We start from the raw sequence: 15,541 nt of genomic DNA, 5'->3' as shown, positions 1-15,541 counted from the left end.
AAAACACCAAGCTCATGTTCCCTTATAACAGTAGCAGACAACTTCTAAATATTCCCCAACTTCTAATGCTTTTCTTTTAAACAAATGATAAACAGCCTCACCTGTGGTAAGGCTTAAAAAAATTGAATAAACTCGTAAATGTTCCTCTCCACGGAAATCTTTAGTAAAAGGTGAAAGATTTTTTCGTTTTGAAGAGAAACCAGAGTAAGTTAGAATATGGCTCTCTGGGGGTTAGAGGCACCAGATCAAAGACCCTATCATTGCGAGGGTGAGGACCTGAGAGGTATTTGCAGCCTCTAAAAAAGAGGGCAAGAACTAGGCCGGTGAGGGAAACAGGATCAAACTTCAGAGTCTCTGCTCACAGCACAGAAAAGCAAAAAGGTGGGCAGTTCCAAGTGTCTGCCTGGGAATATGCAAATTCTTTTTGTACACACCTCAGCTCATTAGGAGGTGTCGGGGCTGCTGGGCAAGGGGAACGGGAAGCGTGAATCAGGCTTTCACTGAAGTGGCACTGTAGGACTTTCGTCCCCAACGATTTTACGCTTTCCCCACCATCCCTCCAATCGATAGGCTGTGAGCCACCACTGTTCTATGCAAATAGCCATGCACTTTAAGTCCCTTTTTCACACGTATTTTCATTAAAGCTGAATATATAAGTATAGATCTGTCTAGGCTGGAGGCACATGAAACAAGACAAACGAGCCCCTTCAAGTGTACCTGAGAGAAATCTGACTCAGGATTGGCCACCCTCTAAGGGCACCCCAACAGGCACAAATAACGGGCAAGTCCTATGAAAAGCGCAGCATGACTCTTGGTGCCACCTTTTAAAAGGAGAGTGACGTCTGGCCTCTGGCAGCAGGAATGTTGAGAAAAGAGAAAATACACTGCCTGCTATCGTGCAGTTTCAAGATAGTCAAGGAAAAGCAATCTCATGCACTGCCCAAGCTCTTTCCCATGATGCACCTCTCCTACACTCTGTCTATGCAAATGAGCAAGCAGAGAGATCAGGAATAAACACCAAGCTCATGTTCCCTTATAACAGTAGCAGACAACTCCTAAATATTCCCCAACTTCTAATGCTTTTCTTTTAAACAAATGATAAACAGCCTCACCTGTGGTAAGGCTTAAAAAAATTGAATAAACTCGTAAATGTTCCTCTCCACGGAAATCTTTAGTAAAAGGCGAAAGATTTTTTCGTTTTGAAGAGAAACCAGAGTAAGTTAGAATATGGCTCTCTGGGGGTTAGAGGCACCAGATCAAAGACCCTATCATTGCGAGGGTGAGGACCTGAGAGGTATTTGCAGCCTCTAAAAAAGAGGGCAAGAACTAGGCCGGTGAGGGAAACAGGATCAAACTTCAGAGTCTCTGCTCAAAGCACAGAAAAGCAAAAAGGTGGGCAGTTCCAAGTGTCTGCCTGGGAATATGCAAATTCTTTTTGTACACACCTCAGCTCATTAGGAGGTGTCGGGGCTGCTGGGCAAGGGGAACGGGAAGCGTGAATCAGGCTTTCACTGAAGTGGCACTGTAGGACTTTCGTCCCCAACGATTTTACGCTTTCCCCACCATCCCTCCAATCGATAGGCTGTGAGCCACCACTGTTCTATGCAAATAGCCATGCACTTTAAGTCCCTTTTTCACACGTATTTTCATTAAAGCTGAATATATAAGTATAGATCTGTCTAGGCTGGAGGCACATGAAACAAGACAAACGAGCCCCTTCAAGTGTACCTGAGAGGAATCTGACTCAGGATTGGCCACCCTCTAAGGGCACCCCAACAGGCACAAATAACGGGCAAGCCCTATGAAAAGCGCAGCATGACTCTTGGTGCCACCTTTTAAAAGGAGAGTGACGTCTGGCCACTGGCAGCAGGAATGTTGAGAAAAGAGAAAATACACTGCCTGCTATCGTGCAGTTTCAAGATAGTCAAGGAAAAGCAATCTCATGCACTGCCCAAGCTCTTTCCCATGATGCACCTCTCCTACACTCTGTCTATGCAAATGAGCAAGCAGAGAGATCAGGAATAAAACACCAAGCTCATGTTCCCTTATAACAGTAGCAGACAACTCCTAAATATTCCCCAACTTCTAATGCTTTTCTTTTAAACAAATGATAAACAGCCTCACCTGTGGTAAGGCTTAAAAAAATTGAATAAACTCGTAAATGTTCCTCTACACGAAAATCTTTAGTAAAAGGCGAAAGATTTTTTCGTTTTGAAGAGAAACCAGAGTAAGTTAGAATATGGCTCTCTGGGGGTTAGAGGCACCAGATCAAAGACCCTATCATTGCGAGGGTGAGGACCTGAGAGGTATTTGCAGCCTCTAAAAAAGAGGGCAAGAACTAGGCCGGTGAGGGAAACAGGATCAAACTTCAGAGTCTCTGCTCACAGCACAGAAAAGCAAAAAGGTGGGCAGTTCCAAGTGTCTGCCTGGGAATATGCAAATTCTTTTTGTACACACCTCAACTCATTAGGAGGTGTCGGGGCTGCTGGGCAAGGGGAACGGGAAGCGTGAATCAGGCTTTCACTGAAGTGGCACTGTAGGACTTTCGTCCCCAACGATTTTACGCTTTCCCCACCATCCCTCCAATCGATAGGCTGTGAGCCACCACTGTTCTATGCAAATAGCAATGCACTTTAAGTCCCTATTTCACACGTATTTTCATTAAAGCTGAATATATAAGTATAGATCTGTCTAGGCTGGAGGCACATGAAACAAGACAAACGAGCCCCTTCAAGTGTACCTGAGAGGAATCTGACTCAGGATTGGCCACCCTCTAAGGGCACCCCAACAGGCACAAATAACGGGCAAGCCCTATGAAAAGCGCAGCATGACTCTTGGTGCCACCTTTTAAAAGGAGAGTGACGTCTGGCCTCTGGCAGCAGGAATGTTGAGAAAAGAGAAAATACACTGCCTGCTATCGTGCAGTTTCAAGATATTCAAGGAAAAGCAATCTCATGCACTGCCCAAGCTCTTTCCCATGATGCACCTCTCCTACACTCTGTCTATGCAAATGAGCAAGCAGAGAGATCAGGAATAAAACACCAAGCTCATGTTCCCTTATAACAGTAGCAGACAACTCCTAAATATTCCCCAACTTCTAATGCTTTTCTTTTAAACAAATGATAAACAGCCTCACCTGTGGTAAGGCTTAAAAAAATTGAATAAACTCGTAAATGTTCCTCTCCACGGAAATCTTTAGTAAAAGGCGTAAGATTTTTTCGTTTTGAAGAGAAACCAGAGTAAGTTAGAATATGGCTCTCTGGGGGTTAGAGGCACCAGATCAAAGACCCTATCATTGCGAGGGTGAGGACCTGAGAGGTATTTGCAGCCTCTAAAAAAGAGGGCAAGAACTAGGCCGGTGAGGGAAACAGGATCAAACTTCAGAGTCTCTGCTCAAAGCACAGAAAAGCAAAAAGGTGGGCAGTTCCAAGTGTCTGCCTGGGAATATGCAAATTCTTTTTGTACACACCTCAGCTCATTAGGAGGTGTCGGGGCTGCTGGGCAAGGGGAACGGGAAGCGTGAATCAGGCTTTCACTGAAGTGCCACTGTAGGACTTTCGTCCCCAACGATTTTACGCTTTCCCCACCATCCCTCCAATCGATAGGCTGTGAGCCACCACTGTTCTATGCAAATAGCCATGCACTTTAAGTCCCTTTTTCACACGTATTTTCATTAAAGCTGAATATATAAGTATAGATCTGTCTAGGCTGGAGGCACATGAAACAAGACAAACGAGCCCCTTCAAGTGTACCTGAGAGGAATCTGACTCAGGATTGGCCACCCTCTAAGGGCACCCCAACAGGCACAAATAACGGGCAAGCCCTATGAAAAGCGCAGCATGACTCTTGGTGCCACCTTTTAAAAGGAGAGTGACGTCTGGCCTCTGGCAGCAGGAATGTTGAGAAAAGAGAAAATACACTGCCTGCTATCGTGCAGTTTCAAGATAGTCAAGGAAAAGCAATCTCATGCACTGCCCAAGCTCTTTCCCATGATGCACCTCTCCTACACTCTGTCTATGCAAATGAGCAAGCAGAGAGATCAGGAATAAAACACCAAGCTCATGTTCCCTTATAACAGTAGCAGACAACTCCTAAATATTCCCCAACTTCTAATGCTTTTCTTTTAAACAAATGATAAACAGCCTCACCTGTGGTAAGGCTTAAAAAAATTGAATAAACTCGTAAATGTTCCTCTACACGAAAATCTTTAGTAAAAGGCGAAAGATTTTTTCGTTTTGAAGAGAAACCAGAGTAAGTTAGAATATGGCTCTCTGGGGGTTAGAGGCACCAGATCAAAGACCCTATCATTGCGAGGGTGAGGACCTGAGAGGTATTTGCAGCCTCTAAAAAAAGAGGGCAAGAACTAGGCCGGTGAGGGAAACAGGATCAAACTTCAGAGTCTCTGCTCACAGCACAGAAAAGCAAAAAGGTGGGCAGTTCCAAGTGTCTGCCTGGGAATATGCAAATTCTTTTTGTACACACCTCAGCTCATTAGGAGGTGTCGGGGCTGCTGGGCAAGGGGAACGGGAAGCGTGAATCAGGCTTTCACTGAAGTGGCACTGTAGGACTTTCGTCCCCAACGATTTTACGCTTTCCCCACCATCCCTCCAATCGATAGGCTGTGAGCCACCACTGTTCTATGCAAATAGCCATGCACTTTAAGTCCCTTTTTCACACGTATTTTCATTAAAGCTGAATATATAAGTATAGATCTGTCTAGGCTGGAGGCACATGAAACAAGACAAACGAGCCCCTTCAAGTGTACCTGAGAGGAATCTGACTCAGGATTGGCCACCCTCTAAGGGCACCCCAACAGGCACAAATAACGGGCAAGCCCTATGAAAAGCGCAGCATGACTCTTGGTGCCACCTTTTAAAAGGAGAGTGACGTCTGGCCTCTGGCAGCAGGAATGTTGAGAAAAGAGAAAATACACTGCCTGCTATCGTGCAGTTTCAAGATATTCAAGGAAAAGCAATCTCATGCACTGCCCAAGCTCTTTCCCATGATGCACCTCTCCTACACTCTGTCTATGCAAATGAGCAAGCAGAGAGATCAGGAATAAAACACCAAGCTCATGTTCCCTTATAACAGTAGCAGACAACTCCTAAATATTCCCCAACTTCTAATGCTTTTCTTTTAAACAAATGATAAACAGCCTCACCTGTGGTAAGGCTTAAAAAAATTGAATAAACTCGTAAATGTTCCTCTCCACGGAAATCTTTAGTAAAAGGCGTAAGATTTTTTCGTTTTGAAGAGAAACCAGAGTAAGTTAGAATATGGCTCTCTGGGGGTTAGAGGCACCAGATCAAAGACCCTATCATTGCGAGGGTGAGGACCTGAGAGGTATTTGCAGCCTCTAAAAAAGAGGGCAAGAACTAGGCCGGTGAGGGAAACAGGATCAAACTTCAGAGTCTCTGCTCACAGCACAGAAAAGCAAAAAGGTGGGCAGTTCCAAGTGTCTGCCTGGGAATATGCAAATTCTTTTTGTACACATCTCAGCTCATTAGGAGGTGTCGGGGCTGCTGGGCAAGGGGAACGGGAAGCGTGAATCAGGCTTTCACTGAAGTGGCACTGTAGGACTTTCGTCCCCAACGATTTTACGCTTTCCCCACCATCCCTCCAATCGATAGGCTGTGAGCCACCACTGTTCTATGCAAATAGCCATGCACTTTAAGTCCCTTTTTCACACGTATTTTCATTAAAGCTGAATATATAAGTATAGATCTGTCTAGGCTGGAGGCACATGAAACAAGACAAACGAGCCCCTTCAAGTGTACCTGAGAGGAATCTGACTCAGGATTGGCCACCCTCTAAGGGCACCCCAACAGGCACAAATAACGGGCAAGTCCTATGAAAAGCGCAGCATGACTCTTGGTGCCACCTTTTAAAAGGAGAGTGACGTCTGGCCTCTGGCAGCAGGAATGTTGAGAAAAGAGAAAATACACTGCCTGCTATCGTGCAGTTTCAAGATAGTCAAGGAAAAGCAATCTCATGCACTGCCCAAGCTCTTTCCCATGATGCACCTCTCCTACACTCTGTCTATGCAAATGAGCAAGCAGAGAGATCAGGAATAAAACACCAAGCTCATGTTCCCTTATAACAGTAGCAGACAACTCCTAAATATTCCCCAACTTCTAATGCTTTTCTTTTAAACAAATGATAAACAGCCTCACCTGTGGTAAGGCTTAAAAAAATTGAATAAACTCATAAATGTTCCTCTCCACGGAAATCTTTAGTAAAAGGCGAAAGATTTTTTCGTTTTGAAGAGAAACCAGAGTAAGTTAGAATATGGCTCTCTGGGGGTTAGAGGCACCAGATCAAAGACCCTATCATTGCGAGGGTGAGGACCTGAGAGGTATTTGCAGCCTCTAAAAAAGAGGGCAAGAACTAGGCCGGTGAGGCAAACAGGATCAAACTTCAGAGTCTCTGCTCACAGCACAGAAAAGCAAAAAGGTGGGCAGTTCCAAGTGTGTGCCTGGGAATATGCAAATTCTTTTTGTACACACCTCAGCTCATTAGGAGGTGTCGGGGCTGCTGGGCAAGGGGAACGGGAAGCGTGAATCAGGCTTTCACTGAAGTGGCACTGTAGGACTTTCGTCCCCAACGATTTTACGCTTTCCCCACCATCCCTCCAATCGATAGGCTGTGAGCCACCACTGTTCTATGCAAATAGCCATGCACTTTAAGTCCCTTTTTCACACGTATTTTCATTAAAGCTGAATATATAAGTATAGATCTGTCTAGGCTGGAGGCACATAAAACAAGACAAACGAGCCCCTTCAAGTGTACCTGAGAGGAATCTGACTCAGGATTGGCCACCCTCTAAGGGCACCCCAACAGGCACAAATAACGGGCAAGTCCTATGAAAAGCGCAGCATGACTCTTGGTGCCACCTTTTAAAAGGAGAGTGACGTCTGGCCTCTGGCAGCAGGAATGTTGAGAAAAGAGAAAATACACTGCCTGCTATCGTGCAGTTTCAAGATAGTCAAGGAAAAGCAATCTCATGCACTGCCCAAGCTCTTTCCCATGATGCACCTCTCCTACACTCTGTCTATGCAAATGAGCAAGCAGAGAGATCAGGAATAAAACACCAAGCTCATGTTCCCTTATAACAGTAGCAGACAACTCCTAAATATTCCCCAACTTCTAATGCTTTTCTTTTAAACAAATGATAAACAGCCTCACCTGTGGTAAGGCTTAAAAAAATTGAATAAACTCGTAAATGTTCCTCTCCACGGAAATCTTTAGTAAAAGGCGAAAGATTTTTTCGTTTTGAAGAGAAACCAGAGTAAGTTAGAATATGGCTCTCTGGGGGTTAGAGGCACCAGATCAAAGACCCTATCATTGCGAGGGTGAGGACCTGAGAGGTATTTGCAGCCTCTAAAAAAGAGGGCAAGAACTAGGCCGGTGAGGGAAACAGGATCAAACTTCAGAGTCTCTGCTCAAAGCACAGAAAAGCAAAAAGGTGGGCAGTTCCAAGTGTCTGCCTGGGAATATGCAAATTCTTTTTGTACACACCTCAGCTCATTAGGAGGTGTCGGGGCTGCTGGGCAAGGGGAACGGGAAGCGTGAATCAGGCTTTCACTGAAGTGGCACTGTAGGACTTTCGTCCCCAACGATTTTACGCTTTCCCCACCATCCCTCCAATCGATAGGCTGTGAGCCACCACTGTTCTATGCAAATAGCCATGCACTTTAAGTCCCTTTTTCACACGTATTTTCATTAAAGCTGAATATATAAGTATAGATCTGTCTAGGCTGGAGGCACATGAAACAAGACAAACGAGCCCCTTCAAGTGTACCTGAGAGGAATCTGACTCAGGATTGGCCACCCTCTAAGGGCACCCCAACAGGCACAAATAACGGGCAAGCCCTATGAAAAGCGCAGCATGACTCTTGGTGCCACCTTTTAAAAGGAGAGTGACGTCTGGCCTCTGGCAGCAGGAATGTTGAGAAAAGAGAAAATACACTGCCTGCTATCGTGCAGTTTCAAGATAGTCAAGGAAAAGCAATCTCATGCACTGCCCAAGCTCTTTCCCATGATGCACCTCTCCTACACTCTGTCTATGCAAATGAGCAAGCAGAGAGATCAGGAATAAAACACCAAGCTCATGTTCCCTTATAACAGTAGCAGACAACTCCTAAATATTCCCCAACTTCTAATGCTTTTCTTTTAAACAAATGATAAACAGCCTCACCTGTGGTAAGGCTTAAAAAAATTGAATAAACTCGTAAATGTTCCTCTACACGAAAATCTTTAGTAAAAGGCGAAAGATTTTTTCATTTTGAAGAGAAACCAGAGTAAGTTAGAATATGGCTCTCTGGGGGTTAGAGGCACCAGATCAAAGACCCTATCATTGCGAGGGTGAGGACCTGAGAGGTATTTGCAGCCTCTAAAAAAGAGGGCAAGAACTAGGCCGGTGAGGGAAACAGGATCAAACTTCAGAGTCTCTGCTCAAAGCACAGAAAAGCAAAAAGGTGGGCAGTTCCAAGTGTCTGCCTGGGAATATGCAAATTCTTTTTGTACACACCTCAGCTCATTAGGAGGTGTCGGGGCTGCTGGGCAAGGGGAACGGGAAGCGTGAATCAGGCTTTCACTGAAGTGGCACTGTAGGACTTTCGTCCCCAACGATTTTACGCTTTCCCCACCATCCCTCCAATCGATAGGCTGTGAGCCACCACTGTTCTATGCAAATAGCCATGCACTTTAAGTCCCTTTTTCACACGTATTTTCATTAAAGCTGAATATATAAGTATAGATCTGTCTAGGCTGGAGGCACATGAAACAAGACAAACGAGCCCCTTCAAGTGTACCTGAGAGGAATCTGACTCAGGATTGGCCACCCTCTAAGGGCACCCCAACAGGCACAAATAACGGGCAAGCCCTATGAAAAGCGCAGCATGACTCTTGGTGCCACCTTTTAAAAGGAGAGTGACGTCTGGCCTCTGGCAGCAGGAATGTTGAGAAAAGAGAAAATACACTGCCTGCTATCGTGCAGTTTCAAGATAGTCAAGGAAAAGCAATCTCATGCACTGCCCAAGCTCTTTCCCATGATGCACCTCTCCTACACTCTGTCTATGCAAATGAGCAAGCAGAGAGATCAGGAATAAAACACCAAGCTCATGTTCCCTTATAACAGTAGCAGACAACTCCTAAATATTCCCCAACTTCTAATGCTTTTCTTTTAAACAAATGATAAACAGCCTCACCTGTGGTAAGGCTTAAAAAAATTGAATAAACTCGTAAATGTTCCTCTACACGAAAATCTTTAGTAAAAGGCGAAAGATTTTTTCATTTTGAAGAGAAACCAGAGTAAGTTAGAATATGGCTCTCTGGGGGTTAGAGGCACCAGATCAAAGACCCTATCATTGCGAGGGTGAGGACCTGAGAGGTATTTGCAGCCTCTAAAAAAGAGGGCAAGAACTAGGCCGGTGAGGGAAACAGGATCAAACTTCAGAGTCTCTGCTCAAAGCACAGAAAAGCAAAAAGGTGGGCAGTTCCAAGTGTCTGCCTGGGAATATGCAAATTCTTTTTGTACACACCTCAGCTCATTAGGAGGTGTCGGGGCTGCTGGGCAAGGGGAACGGGAAGCGTGAATCAGGCTTTCACTGAAGTGGCACTGTAGGACTTTCGTCCCCAACGATTTTACGCTTTCCCCACCATCCCTCCAATCGATAGGCTGTGAGCCACCACTGTTCTATGCAAATAGCCATGCACTTTAAGTCCCTTTTTCACACGTATTTTCATTAAAGCTGAATATATAAGTATAGATCTGTCTAGGCTGGAGGCACATAAAACAAGACAAACGAGCCCCTTCAAGTGTACCTGAGAGGAATCTGACTCAGGATTGGCCACCCTCTAAGGGCACCCCAACAGGCACAAATAACGGGCAAGTCCTATGAAAAGCGCAGCATGACTCTTGGTGCCACCTTTTAAAAGGAGAGTGACGTCTGGCCTCTGGCAGCAGGAATGTTGAGAAAAGAGAAAATACACTGCCTGCTATCGTGCAGTTTCAAGATAGTCAAGGAAAAGCAATCTCATGCACTGCCCAAGCTCTTTCCCATGATGCACCTCTCCTACACTCTGTCTATGCAAATGAGCAAGCAGAGAGATCAGGAATAAAACACCAAGCTCATGTTCCCTTATAACAGTAGCAGACAACTTCTAAATATTCCCCAACTTCTAATGCTTTTCTTTTAACCCCTTCGAGGCTGATGACGAGCTGGGCTCGTCATGGTGTAGCCTTCTCAAACACTGATGACGAGCCCAGCTCGTCATGAACAATGGGTTTTTTAAAAAGTCAGCATAGAAGGAGAATCAACGCAGCGCGCATGTGGTTAAACAAATGATAAACAGCCTCACCTGTGGTAAGGCTTAAAAAAATTGAATAAACTCGTAAATGTTCCTCTCCACGGAAATCTTTAGTAAAAGGCGAAAGATTTTTTCGTTTTGAAGAGAAACCAGAGTAAGTTAGAATATGGCTCTCTGGGGGTTAGAGGCACCAGATCAAAGACCCTATCATTGCGAGGGTGAGGACCTGAGAGGTATTTGCAGCCTCTAAAAAAGAGGGCAAGAACTAGGCCGGTGAGGGAAACAGGATCAAACTTCAGAGTCTCTGCTCACAGCACAGAAAAGCAAAAAGGTGGGCAGTTCCAAGTGTCTGCCTGGGAATATGCAAATTCTTTTTGTACACACCTCAGCTCATTAGGAGGTGTCGGGGCTGCTGGGCAAGGGGAACGGGAAGCGTGAATCAGGCTTTCACTGAAGTGGCACTGTAGGACTTTCGTCCCCAACGATTTTACGCTTTCCCCACCATCCCTCCAATCGATAGGCTGTGAGCCACCACTGTTCTATGCAAATAGCCATGCACTTTAAGTCCCTTTTTCACACGTATTTTCATTAAAGCTGAATATATAAGTATAGATCTGTCTAGGCTGGAGGCACATGAAACAAGACAAACGAGCCCCTTCAAGTGTACCTGAGAGGAATCTGACTCAGGATTGGCCACCCTCTAAGGGCACCCCAACAGGCACAAATAACGGGCAAGTCCTATGAAAAGCGCAGCATGACTCTTGGTGCCACCTTTTAAAAGGAGAGTGACGTCTGGCCTCTGGCAGCAGGAATGTTGAGAAAAGAGAAAATACACTGCCTGCTATCGTGCAGTTTCAAGATAGTCAAGGAAAAGCAATCTCATGCACTGCCCAAGCTCTTTCCCATGATGCACCTCTCCTACACTCTGTCTATGCAAATGAGCAAGCAGAGAGATCAGGAATAAAACACCAAGCTCATGTTCCCTTATAACAGTAGCAGACAACTCCTAAATATTCCCCAACTTCTAATGCTTTTCTTTTAAACAAATGATAAACAGCCTCACCTGTGGTAAGGCTCAAAAAAAATTGAATAAACTCGTAAATGTTCCTCTCCACGGAAATCTTTAGTAAAAGGCGAAAGATTTTTTCGTTTTGAAGAGAAACCAGAGTAAGTTAGAATATGGCTCTCTGGGGGTTAGAGGCACCAGATCAAAGACCCTATCATTGCGAGGGTGAGGACCTGAGAGGTATTTGCAGCCTCTAAAAAAGAGGGCAAGAACTAGGCCGGTGAGGGAAACAGGATCAAACTTCAGAGTCTCTGCTCAAAGCACAGAAAAGCAAAAAGGTGGGCAGTTCCAAGTGTCTGCCTGGGAATATGCAAATTCTTTTTGTACACACCTCAGCTCATTAGGAGGTGTCGGGGCTGCTGGGCAAGGGGAACGGGAAGCGTGAATCAGGCTTTCACTGAAGTGGCACTGTAGGACTTTCGTCCCCAACGATTTTACGCTTTCCCCACCATCCCTCCAATCGATAGGCTGTGAGCCACCACTGTTCTATGCAAATAGCCATGCACTTTAAGTCCCTTTTTCACACGTATTTTCATTAAAGCTGAATATATAAGTATAGATCTGTCTAGGCTGGAGGCACATGAAACAAGACAAACGAGCCCCTTCAAGTGTACCTGAGAGGAATCTGACTCAGGATTGGCCACCCTCTAAGGGCACCCCAACAGGCACAAATAACGGGCAAGCCCTATGAAAAGCGCAGCATGACTCTTGGTGCCACCTTTTAAAAGGAGAGTGACGTCTGGCCACTGGCAGCAGGAATGTTGAGAAAAGAGAAAATACACTGCCTGCTATCGTGCAGTTTCAAGATAGTCAAGGAAAAGCAATCTCATGCACTGCCCAAGCTCTTTCCCATGATGCACCTCTCCTACACTCTGTCTATGCAAATGAGCAAGCAGAGAGATCAGGAATAAAACACCAAGCTCATGTTCCCTTATAACAGTAGCAGACAACTCCTAAATATTCCCCAACTTCTAATGCTTTTCTTTTAAACAAATGATAAACAGTCTCACCTGTGGTAAGGCTTAAAAAAATTGAATAAACTCGTAAATGTTCCTCTACACGAAAATCTTTAGTAAAAGGCGAAAGATTTTTTCGTTTTGAAGAGAAACCAGAGTAAGTTAGAATATGGCTCTCTGGGGGTTAGAGGCACCAGATCAAAGACCCTATCATTGCGAGGGTGAGGACCTGAGAGGTATTTGCAGCCTCTAAAAAAGAGGGCAAGAACTAGGCCGGTGAGGGAAACAGGATCAAACTTCAGAGTCTCTGCTCACAGCACAGAAAAGCAAAAAGGTGGGCAGTTCCAAGTGTCTGCCTGGGAATATGCAAATTCTTTTTGTACACACCTCAGCTCATTAGGAGGTGTCGGGGCTGCTGGGCAAGGGGAACGGGAAGCGTGAATCAGGCTTTCACTGAAGTGGCACTGTAGGACTTTCGTCCCCAACGATTTTACGCTTTCCCCACCATCCCTCCAATCGATAGGCTGTGAGCCACCACTGTTCTATGCAAATAGCCATGCACTTTAAGTCCCTATTTCACACGTATTTTCATTAAAGCTGAATATATAAGTATAGATCTGTCTAGGCTGGAGGCACATGAAACAAGACAAACGAGCCCCTTCAAGTGTACCTGAGAGGAATCTGACTCAGGATTGGCCACCCTCTAAGGGCACCCCAACAGGCACAAATAACGGGCAAGCCCTATGAAAAGCGCAGCATGACTCTTGGTGCCACCTTTTAAAAGGAGAGTGACGTCTGGCCTCTGGCAGCAGGAATGTTGAGAAAAGAGAAAATACACTGCCTGCTATCGTGCAGTTTCAAGATATTCAAGGAAAAGCAATCTCATGCACTGCCCAAGCTCTTTCCCATGATGCACCTCTCCTACACTCTGTCTATGCAAATGAGCAAGCAGAGAGATCAGGAATAAAGCACCAAGCTCATGTTCCCTTATAACAGTAGCAGACAACTCCTAAATATTCCCCAACTTCTAATGCTTTTCTTTTAAACAAATGATAAACAGCCTCACCTGTGGTAAGGCTTAAAAAAATTGAATAAACTCGTAAATGTTCCTCTCCACGGAAATCTTTAGTAAAAGGCGTAAGATTTTTTCGTTTTGAAGAGAAACCAGAGTAAGTTAGAATATGGCTCTCTGGGGGTTAGAGGCACCAGATCAAAGACCCTATCATTGCGAGGGTGAGGACCTGAGAGGTATTTGCAGCCTCTAAAAAAGAGGGCAAGAACTAGGCCGGTGAGGGAAACAGGATCAAACTTCAGAGTCTCTGCTCAAAGCACAGAAAAGCAAAAAGGTGGGCAGTTCCAAGTGTCTGCCTGGGAATATGCAAATTCTTTTTGTACACACCTCAGCTCATTAGGAGGTGTCGGGGCTGCTGGGCAAGGGGAACGGGAAGCGTGAATCAGGCTTTCACTGAAGTGGCACTGTAGGACTTTCGTCCCCAACGATTTTACGCTTTCCCCACCATCCCTCCAATCGATAGGCTGTGAGCCACCACTGTTCTATGCAAATAGCCATGCACTTTAAGTCCCTTTTTCACACGTATTTTCATTAAAGCTGAATATATAAGTATAGATCTGTCTAGGCTGGAGGCACATGAAACAAGACAAACGAGCCGCTTCAAGTGTACCTGAGAGGAATCTGACTCAGGATTGGCCACCCTCTAAGGGCACCCCAACAGGCACAAATAACGGGCAAGCCCTATGAAAAGCGCAGCATGACTCTTGGTGCCACCTTTTAAAAGGAGAGTGACGTCTGGCCTCTGGCAGCAGGAATGTTGAGAAAAGAGAAAATACACTGCCTGCTATCGTGCAGTTTCAAGATAGTCAAGGAAAAGCAATCTCATGCACTGCCCAAGCTCTTTCCCATGATGCACCTCTCCTACACTCTGTCTATGCAAATGAGCAAGCAGAGAGATCAGGAATAAAACACCAAGCTCATGTTCCCTTATAACAGTAGCAGACAACTCCTAAATATTCCCCAACTTCTAATGCTTTTCTTTTAAACAAATGATAAACAGCCTCACCTGTGGTAAGGCTTAAAAAAATTGAATAAACTCGTAAATGTTCCTCTACACGAAAATCTTTAGTAAAAGGCGAAAGATTTTTTCGTTTTGAAGAGAAACCAGAGTAAGTTAGAATATGGCTCTCTGGGGGTTAGAGGCACCAGATCAAAGACCCTATCATTGCGAGGGTGAGGACCTGAGAGGTATTTGCAGCCTCTAAAAAAGAGGGCAAGAACTAGGCCGGTGAGGGAAACAGGATCAAACTTCAGAGTCTCTGCTCACAGCACAGAAAAGCAAAAAGGTGGGCAGTTCCAAGTGTCTGCCTGGGAATATGCAAATTCTTTTTGTACACACCTCAGCTCATTAGGAGGTGTCGGGGCTGCTGGGCAAGGGGAACGGGAAGCGTGAATCAGGCTTTCACTGAAGTGGCACTGTAGGACTTTCGTCCCCAACGATTTTACGCTTTCCCCACCATCCCTCCAATCGATAGGCTGTGAGCCACCACTGTTCTATGCAAATAGCCATGCACTTTAAGTCCCTTTTTCACACGTATTTTCATTAAAGCTGAATATATAAGTATAGATCTGTCTAGGCTGGAGGCACATGAAACAAGACAAACGAGCCCCTTCAAGTGTACCTGAGAGGAATCTGACTCAGGATTGGCCACCCTCTAAGGGCACCCCAACAGGCACAAATAACGGGCAAGCCCTATGAAAAGCGCAGCATGACTCTTGGTGCCACCTTTTAAAAGGAGAGTGACGTCTGGCCTCTGGCAGCAGGAATGTTGAGAAAAGAGAAAATACACTGCCTGCTATCGTGCAGTTTCAAGATATTCAAGGAAAAGCAATCTCATGCACTGCCCAAGCTCTTTCCCATGATGCACCTCTCCTACACTCTGTCTATGCAAATGAGCAAGCAGAGAGATCAGGAATAAAACACCAAGCTCATGTTCCCTTATAACAGTAGCAGACAACTCCTAAATATTCCCCAACTTCTAATGCTTTTCTTTTAAACAAATGATAAACAGCCTCACCTGTGGTAAGGCTTAAAAAAATTGAATAAACTCGTAAATGTTCCTCTCCACGGAAGTCTTTAGTAAAAGGCGTAAGATTTTTTCGTTTTGAAGAGAAACCAGAGTAAGTTAGAATATG

General features: G+C 45.1%; 16 non-coding genes across 16 annotated transcripts; all 16 read right to left on the bottom strand.

Annotated features, from left to right (window-relative positions):
• Positions 1-93: 93 nt before the first annotated feature.
• LOC147677005 (U5 spliceosomal RNA) lies at positions 94-208 on the bottom strand. Its single transcript, XR_015302753.1, has one exon. It is a non-coding gene; the product is annotated as a U5 spliceosomal RNA (small nuclear RNA).
• An 896-nt stretch (positions 209-1,104) lies between these two features.
• LOC147677004 (U5 spliceosomal RNA) lies at positions 1,105-1,219 on the bottom strand. Its single transcript, XR_015303031.1, has one exon. It is a non-coding gene; the product is annotated as a U5 spliceosomal RNA (small nuclear RNA).
• An 897-nt stretch (positions 1,220-2,116) lies between these two features.
• LOC147677003 (U5 spliceosomal RNA) lies at positions 2,117-2,231 on the bottom strand. The gene has a single exon (XR_015302818.1). It is a non-coding gene; the product is annotated as a U5 spliceosomal RNA (small nuclear RNA).
• Positions 2,232-3,128: 897 nt separating this feature from the next.
• LOC147677002 (U5 spliceosomal RNA) lies at positions 3,129-3,243 on the bottom strand. Its single transcript, XR_015302914.1, has one exon. It is a non-coding gene; the product is annotated as a U5 spliceosomal RNA (small nuclear RNA).
• Positions 3,244-4,140: 897 nt separating this feature from the next.
• On the bottom strand, positions 4,141-4,255 carry LOC147677001 (U5 spliceosomal RNA). Its single transcript, XR_015302817.1, has one exon. It is a non-coding gene; the product is annotated as a U5 spliceosomal RNA (small nuclear RNA).
• An 898-nt stretch (positions 4,256-5,153) lies between these two features.
• Positions 5,154-5,268, bottom strand: LOC147677000 (U5 spliceosomal RNA). The gene has a single exon (XR_015302913.1). It is a non-coding gene; the product is annotated as a U5 spliceosomal RNA (small nuclear RNA).
• Positions 5,269-6,165: 897 nt separating this feature from the next.
• Positions 6,166-6,280, bottom strand: LOC147676999 (U5 spliceosomal RNA). The gene has a single exon (XR_015302679.1). It is a non-coding gene; the product is annotated as a U5 spliceosomal RNA (small nuclear RNA).
• Positions 6,281-7,177: 897 nt separating this feature from the next.
• Positions 7,178-7,292, bottom strand: LOC147676998 (U5 spliceosomal RNA). The gene has a single exon (XR_015303030.1). It is a non-coding gene; the product is annotated as a U5 spliceosomal RNA (small nuclear RNA).
• Positions 7,293-8,189: 897 nt separating this feature from the next.
• LOC147676997 (U5 spliceosomal RNA) lies at positions 8,190-8,304 on the bottom strand. Its single transcript, XR_015302898.1, has one exon. It is a non-coding gene; the product is annotated as a U5 spliceosomal RNA (small nuclear RNA).
• Positions 8,305-9,201: 897 nt separating this feature from the next.
• On the bottom strand, positions 9,202-9,316 carry LOC147676996 (U5 spliceosomal RNA). The gene has a single exon (XR_015302897.1). It is a non-coding gene; the product is annotated as a U5 spliceosomal RNA (small nuclear RNA).
• A 1,038-nt stretch (positions 9,317-10,354) lies between these two features.
• Positions 10,355-10,469, bottom strand: LOC147676995 (U5 spliceosomal RNA). Its single transcript, XR_015303028.1, has one exon. It is a non-coding gene; the product is annotated as a U5 spliceosomal RNA (small nuclear RNA).
• Positions 10,470-11,366: 897 nt separating this feature from the next.
• LOC147676994 (U5 spliceosomal RNA) lies at positions 11,367-11,482 on the bottom strand. Its single transcript, XR_015303433.1, has one exon. It is a non-coding gene; the product is annotated as a U5 spliceosomal RNA (small nuclear RNA).
• An 897-nt stretch (positions 11,483-12,379) lies between these two features.
• LOC147676993 (U5 spliceosomal RNA) lies at positions 12,380-12,494 on the bottom strand. Its single transcript, XR_015302907.1, has one exon. It is a non-coding gene; the product is annotated as a U5 spliceosomal RNA (small nuclear RNA).
• An 897-nt stretch (positions 12,495-13,391) lies between these two features.
• LOC147676992 (U5 spliceosomal RNA) lies at positions 13,392-13,506 on the bottom strand. The gene has a single exon (XR_015302911.1). It is a non-coding gene; the product is annotated as a U5 spliceosomal RNA (small nuclear RNA).
• Positions 13,507-14,403: 897 nt separating this feature from the next.
• LOC147676991 (U5 spliceosomal RNA) lies at positions 14,404-14,518 on the bottom strand. Its single transcript, XR_015302816.1, has one exon. It is a non-coding gene; the product is annotated as a U5 spliceosomal RNA (small nuclear RNA).
• Positions 14,519-15,415: 897 nt separating this feature from the next.
• LOC147676990 (U5 spliceosomal RNA) lies at positions 15,416-15,530 on the bottom strand. The gene has a single exon (XR_015302948.1). It is a non-coding gene; the product is annotated as a U5 spliceosomal RNA (small nuclear RNA).
• Positions 15,531-15,541: the final 11 nt, after the last annotated feature.

This window comes from Lissotriton vulgaris, chromosome 12 (assembly GCF_964263255.1).
Source record: "Lissotriton vulgaris chromosome 12, aLisVul1.2, whole genome shotgun sequence".
Classification (NCBI taxonomy): Eukaryota; Metazoa; Chordata; class Amphibia; order Caudata; family Salamandridae; genus Lissotriton; species Lissotriton vulgaris.
Note: the sequence above shows the minus strand (reverse complement) of the source record. Positions and strands in the feature narration are given on the sequence as shown.